The sequence below is a fragment of the Archocentrus centrarchus genome, chromosome 13, assembly GCF_007364275.1.
Source record: "Archocentrus centrarchus isolate MPI-CPG fArcCen1 chromosome 13, fArcCen1, whole genome shotgun sequence".
In the NCBI taxonomy this organism is placed as follows: domain Eukaryota; kingdom Metazoa; phylum Chordata; class Actinopteri; order Cichliformes; family Cichlidae; genus Archocentrus; species Archocentrus centrarchus.
The window spans coordinates 36683634-36691111 of record NC_044358.1 but is presented as its reverse complement, the minus strand read 5'-3'; positions in this window follow the sequence as shown (position 1 = coordinate 36691111).

Below are 7478 nucleotides of genomic sequence, written 5' to 3'. Positions count from 1 at the left end.
TGGAAAAAATCCAAATTCAGAGGGTTGCTACGGCAACACTGTTCATATTCTACAAAATCATGAATATCTTTTGATGGGCTACTTGTGTGGATGATCTGGAGCCATTTTGGTCTCACTGGGTCAAATGCTCTAGGAGGAGTTGAGGCAAAAAGGCCTGGAAAAGGCGAAAAATGCTGCAAAAATGACACTTTAAAGTGAACGTGGCTGACTTCCTGTTGTGTTTCGGCTATCGGTCCAAGAGACTTTTTTGTAGATGTTAGCATTTTACATCAGCAGGCACATTTTCAGGTACATAGAGCACAGCCCAGGGGCTGATGTTTAGAATCTCTGTGAATTTGAAATTGAAAAAAGTCCAAATTCAGAGGGTTGCCATGGCAACACCGTTCAATATTCTACAAAACCCTGAATAACTTTTGATGGGCTACTTGTGTAGATGATCTGGAGCCAATTTGGTGTCACTGGGTGAAATGCCCTAGGACAAGTTCGTTCAAATAGCAGGCGTGGAAATCGCAAAATTGACACCTTCAATTGAAGATGGCCGACTTCCTGTAGGTTTGGGGTATGGGTCCAAGAGACTTTTTTGTACGTCTTAGTATGGTACACGAGCATGTACATTTTCATACATGTAGATAAACGTAGCTCCGGGGCTACTCAAAAAACTTGCTATTTTAAGATATTCGAGCTGCCACTAGGCGGGCGCTCTAACGTTTATGGACTTTATGCATATGAGTGTGTTCAGGGCAGCATGCTTATCACACCACTGAAGTTTGAGCCAGATTGGGCAAGTTGGCTTTGAGTTACAGCCATTTTTGTGTTCATGGCGAATCATCGACTTTGCCGTCCCATAAGGGTCACGCCCTTTTGTCAAAAACTCACAGTTTTGAAAACACAGTAAGTCCAACTTCTTAAGGCTTTCCAGGTGAAATTTGAGATGGTTCTGCTAAACCACCTTGGAGCTGGACCTCCAAGTGTAAAATATGACATTTCCTGTTCCCACTAGGTGGCGCTGCGACTGATATTAAATATTGTCATATGTATGTGTTCAGGGGGGCACCCTCATCCTACTGGAGAAGTTTGATGCACATTGGATCATGTAGGTATGAATGAGAGGCAATCAAAATTTCATGGCGAATGATCAAAGTTCAAAGGGGCATAAGGACCCCTCCCCCTTGGCAAAAACTCACCATTTTCGAGATTTAGATTCCCTGGGGGTGCAGGTTAGACAAACCAAATATGAAGATGATAACGTCTAAAACCTCTGAGTTATTAGAAAAAGTGTGAGGGCTGCAAATCGCCAAATTTGCATAATTAATTCAAAATGGCGGACTTCCTGTTGGGTTTAGGGCATGGCTCCAAGAGGATTTTTTGTGCGCCTGGACATGATATACATGTGTATGAAGTTTCATTCATGTACGTGAAACACAGCGGTGGGGCTCCAGTTTAGGGGGCGCTAGCGAGCCATTTGGGCGCGCCCTTGCCCGAGCCCATTAAAATACTTAAATTTTCACCAGGTGTGACGCATGTGCAAAGTTTCATGAGTTTTTGAATATGATAAAGCCCCCAAAAAGCCAATTCATTTGCCTGAATAATAATAATAAAAAAAAATAAATAATAATTAAAGCCGCAAGCGGGCGATGAGCGGCCCTCGCACCCGGCGCGCGTCGACCCCTGGCGCGCTCCAGCCAAGCCGCGCGTCGACCCGTGGCACGCTCCAGCCGAGCCGCGCTGGGAGGTTCTCGCAGACGAGAGAGTAGCTGGCTCACCCGGCTGCTGACAGCTCAGCAGGCTAGCCGTACTTCGCGTCGATCGTCTCCCGCTTCCACTAGGTGGCGGTCGGTGAGTGCCCACTAATTAATATGTCACAATGCTCTATGTAATGCCTGCAGCCATCAATGAAACTGTAATGACCATAGGATGATGAGTAATCAGTGTCCTACTGATTTCCTGTTGCCACTAGGTGGCGTTATGAGTGTGAAACAAAGCTGATAGAGGGGTGTGTCCAGTCTCCCTTACCCTCCCATTAAGCCTGTGAAGTTTGAGGCAGATCGGACAATGTATGTCAGAGATGTAACAATTTGGTGCACTGTGGTATATGAGTAAATCCCACATTTAGAGGGTTGCTACGGCAACACCGTTCAATGTTCTACAAAACCATGAATATCTTTTGATGGGCTACTTGTGTAGATGATCTGGAGCCATTTTGGTGTGACTGGATGAAAAGCTGTAGTAGAAGATGATTCAAATAGCAGGCCTGAAAAATGTGAAAAATGCTGCAAAAATGACACCTTAATTAGAACATGTCAGGCTTCCTGTTGGATTTCGGCTATCGGTCCAAGAGACTTTTTGTACGTCTTAGGATGTTACTTCAGCATGCACGATTTGAGGTACACAGACCAAGCACTGCCCTGGGGCTGATGTTTAGAACCTATCTGGGCCTGAAATGGAAAAAAAAGTCCAAATTCAGAGGGTTGCTACGGCAACAGCGTTCAATATTCTACAAAACCATGAATATCTTTTGATGGGCTACTTGTGTGGATGATCTGGAGCCATTTTGGTCTCACTGGGTCAAATGCCCTAGGAGGAGTTGAGGCAAAAAGGCCTGAAAAAGGCGAAAAATGCTGCAAAAATGACACTTGAAAGTAAACGTGGCTGACTTCCTGTTGGTTTGGGCTATCGGTCCAAGAGAGTTTTTTGTAGATGTTAGCATCGTACATCAGCAGGCACATTTTCAGGTACATAGAGAAAGCACAGCCCAGGGGCTGATGTTTAGAATCTCTGTGAATTTGAAATTGAAAAAAGTCCAAATTCAGAGGGTTGCCATGGCAACACCGTTCAATATTCTACAAAACCCTGAATAACTTTTGATGGGCTACTTGTGTAGATGATCTGGAGCCAATTTGGTGTCACTGGGTGAAATGCCCTAGGACAAGTTCGTTCAAATAGCAGGCGTGGAAATCGCAAAAATTGACACCTTCAATTGAAGATGGCCGACTTCCTGTAGGGTTTTGGGTATGGGTCCAAGAGACTTTTTGTACGTCTTAGTATGTTACATGAGCATGTACATTTTCATACATGTAGATAAAACGTAGCTCCGGGGCTACTCAAAAAACTTGCTATTTTAAGATATTCCGAGCTGCCACTAGGCGGCGCTCTAACGTTTATGGACTTTATGCATATGAGTGTGTTCAGGGCAGCATGCTTATCACACCACTGAAGTTTGAGCCAGATTGGGCAAGTTGGCTTTGAGTTACAGCCATTTTTGTGTTCATGGCGAATCATCGAACTTTGCCGTCCCATAAGGGTCACGCCCTTTTGTCAAAAAGTCACAGTTTTGAAAACACAGTAAGTCCAAGTTCTTAAGGCTTTCCAGGTGAAATTTGAGATGGTTCTGCTAAACCACCTTGGAGCTGGACCTCCAAGTGTAAAATATGACATTTCCTGTTCCCACTAGGTGGCGCTGCGACTGATATTAAATATTGTCATATGTATGTGTTCAGGGGGGCACCCTCATCCTACTGGAGAAGTTTGATGCACATTGGATCATGTAGGTATGAATGAGAGGCAATCAAAATTTCATGGCGAATGATGAAAGTTCAAAGGGGCATAAGGACCCCTCCCCCTTGGCAAAAACTCACCATTTTCGAGATTTAGATTCCCCTGGGGGTGTAGGTTAGACAAACCAAATATGAAGATGATAACGTCTAAAACCTCTGAGTTATTAGAAAAAGTGTGAGGGCTGCAAATCGCCAAATTTGCATAATTAATTCAAAATGGCGGACTTCCTGTTGGGTTTAGGGCATGGCTCCCAGAGGATTTTTTGTGCGCCTGGACATGATATACATGTGTATGAAGTTTCATTCATGTACGTGAAACACAGCGGTGGGGCTCCAGTTTAGGGGGCGCTAGCGAGCCATTTGGGCGCGCCCCTGCCCGAGCCCATTAAAATACTTAAATTTTCACCAGGTGTGACGCATGTGCAAAGTTTCATGAGTTTTTGAATATGATAAAGCCCCCAAAAAGCCAATTCATTTGCCTGAATAATAATAATAATAAAAAAAAAAATAATAATAAACGAAGCAATTACAATAGGGCCTTCGCACAGTTCGTGCTCGGGCCCTAATTAAAACCGCAAGCGGTGATATCGGGCCCTCGCACTCCGCGCGCGTCGACCTGTGGCGCTCGTCGACCCGTGCCGCACTCGGAGGTTTTGTGATCGTGATGGGTCTCTAGAAAGTTGAATTCTTTTATAGGAAAAGGTATCTTTTGCTCTCGGCATAGACGCAATGGAATATTTGGGGGTGTGGTCACGGCTCCAGCATGCAAAATAGGGCATGGGTCTGATTGACTTTTTTGATGGGCTGTTTGTCTAGATGATGTGGAGCCAATTTGGTCTCACTGGGTGAAATGCCCTAGGAGGAGTTCATTCAAATAGCAGGCCTGAAAATGGCAAAAATTGACACTTTCAATTGAAGATGCTGGACTTCCTGTAGGGTTTGGAGTATGGCTCCAAGAGACTTTTTTGTATGTCTTAGGATGTTACATGAGTGTGCAAAATTTCAGAGCTGTAGATAAAATGTAACTCAGGGGCTAGCTAAAAAACATGGTATATTATGATATTTAAAGCTGCCAGTAGGGGGCGCTCTAACGTTTATGGACTTTATGCATATCAATTTGTTCAGGGCAGGAGGCTTATCAAATAGATGAGGATTTTGTAAGGAATGGTGAAAGATATTTCATGTATTTCAGAGCAAAACTAATTCTGTGGACGGTCATACAAATTTTCATTTGCTTCTGTAGGGGGCGCTATTGCGCCTACAGTCTTGAATCTGTAGTTATGGATTCAGCCTGGGTGTGTACATGAGTGATTAAATTTTCAGCCTGATCAGACAAAGCATGTGCGAACAAGTGCACAAACAATTTTGGTGGTGAGGGAGAAAAACAAAGGCCAAATTTAATGGCCTGGTGTGACAAGGCCGTTTAATATTTTGTAAAGATTTCCACAATATTTGATGGGCTACTTGTGTAGATGATCTGGAGCCAATTTGGTGTCAGTGGGTGAAATGCCCTAGGACAAGTTCGTTCAAATAGCAGGCGTGGAAATCGCAAAAATTGACACCTTCAATTGAAGATGGCCGACTTCCTGTAGGGTTTGGGGTATGGGTCCAAGAGACTTTTTTGTACGTCTTAGTATGTTACATGAGCCTGTACATTTTCATACATGTAGATAAAACGTAGCTCCGGGGCTACTCAAAAAACTTGTTATTTTAAGGTATTCCGAGCTGCCACTAGGCGGCGCTCTAACGTTTATGGACTTTATGCATATCAGTGTGTTCAGGACAGGGTGCTTATCACACCACTGAAGTTTGAGCCAGATTGGGCAAGTTGGCTTTGAGTTACAGCCATTTTGTGTTCATGGCGAATCATCGAACTTTGCCGTCCCATAAGGGTCACGCCCTTTTGTCAAAAACTCACAGTTTTGAAAACACAGTAAGTCCAACTTCTTAAGGCTTTCCAGGTGAAATTTGAGATGGTTCTGCTAAACCACCTTGGAGCTGGACCTCCAAGTGTAAAATATGACATTTCCTGTTCCCACTAGGTGGCGCTGCGACTGATATTAAATATTGTCATATGTATGTATTCAGGGGGGCACCCTCATCCTACTGGAGAAGTTTGATGCACATTGGATCATGTAGGTATGAATGAGAGGCAATCAAAATTTCATGGCGAATGATCAAAGTTCAAAGGGGCATAAGGACCCCTCCCCCTTGGCAAAAACTCACCATTTTCGAGATTTAGATTCCCCTGGGGGTGTAGGTTAGACAAACCAAATATGAAGATGATAACGTCTAAAACCTCTGAGTTATTAGAAAAAGTGTGAGGGCTGCAAATCGCCAAATTTGCATAATTAATTCAAAATGGCTGACTTCCTGTTGGGTTTAGGGCATGGCTCCAAGAGGATTTTTTGTGCGCCTGGACATGATATACATGTGTATGAAGTTTCATTCATGTACGTGAAACACAGCGGTGGGGCTCCAGTTTAGGGGGCGCTAGCGAGCCATTTGGGCGCGCCCTTGCCCGAGCCCATTAAAATACTTAAATTTTCACCAGGTGTGACGCATGTGCAAAGTTTCATGAGTTTTTGAATATGATAAAGCCCCCAAAAAGCCAATTCATTTGCCTGAATAATAATAATAATAATAATAATAATAATAAAAAAAAAATAATAATAAACGAAGCAATTACAATAGGGCCTTCGCACAGTTCGTGCTCGGGCCCTAATAAACGAAGCAATTACAATAGGGCCTTCGCACAGTTCGTGCTCGGGCCCTAATAATAATAAACGAAGCAATTACAATAGGGCCTTCGCACAGTTCGTGCTCGGGCCCTAATAATAATTAAAACCGCAAGCGGTGATATCGGGCCCTCGCACTCCGCGCGCGTCGACCTGTGGCGCTCGTCGACCCGTGCCGCACTCGGAGGTTTTGTGATCGTGATGGGTCTCTAGAAAGTTGAATTCTTTTATAGGAAAAGGTATCTTTTGCTCTCGGCATAGACGCAATGGAATATTTGGGGGTGTGGTCACGGCTCCAGCATGCAAAATAGGGCATGGGTCTGATTGACTTTTTTGATGGGCTGTTTGTCTAGATGATGTGGAGCCAATTTGGTCTCACTGGGTGAAATGCCCTAGGAGGAGTTCATTCAAATAGCAGGCCTGAAAATGGCAAAAATTGACACTTTCAATTGAAGATGCTGGACTTCCTGTAGGGTTTGGAGTATGGCTCCAAGAGACTTTTTTGTATGTCTTAGGATGTTACATGAGTGTGCAAAATTTCAGAGCTGTAGATAAAATGTAACTCAGGGGCTAGCTAAAAAACATGGTATATTATGATATTTAAAGCTGCCAGTAGGGGGCGCTCTAACGTTTATGGACTTTATGCATATCAATGTGTTCAGGGCAGGAGGCTTATCAAATAGATGAGGATTTTGTAAGGAATGGTGAAAGATATTTCATGTATTTCAGAGCAAAACTAATTCTGTGGACGGTCATACAAATTTTCATTTGCTTCTGTAGGGGGCGCTATTGCGCCTACAGTCTTGAATCTGTAGTTATGGATTCAGCCTGGGTGTGTACATGAGTGATTAAATTTTCAGCCTGATCAGACAAAGCATGTGCGAACAAGTGCACAAACAATTTTGGTGGTGAGGGAGAAAAACAAAGGCCAAATTTAATGGCCTGGTGTGACAAGGCCGTTTAATATTTTTTAAAGATTTCCACAATATTTGATGGGCTACTTGTGTAGATGATCTGGAGCCAATTTGGTGTCAGTGGGTGAAATGCCCTAGGACGAGTTCGTTCAAATAGCAGGCGTGGAAATCGCAAAAATTGACACCTTCAATTGAAGATGGCCGACTTCCTGTAGGGTTTGGGGTATGGGTCTAAGAGACTTTTTTGTACGTCTTAGGATGCTACACGAGCC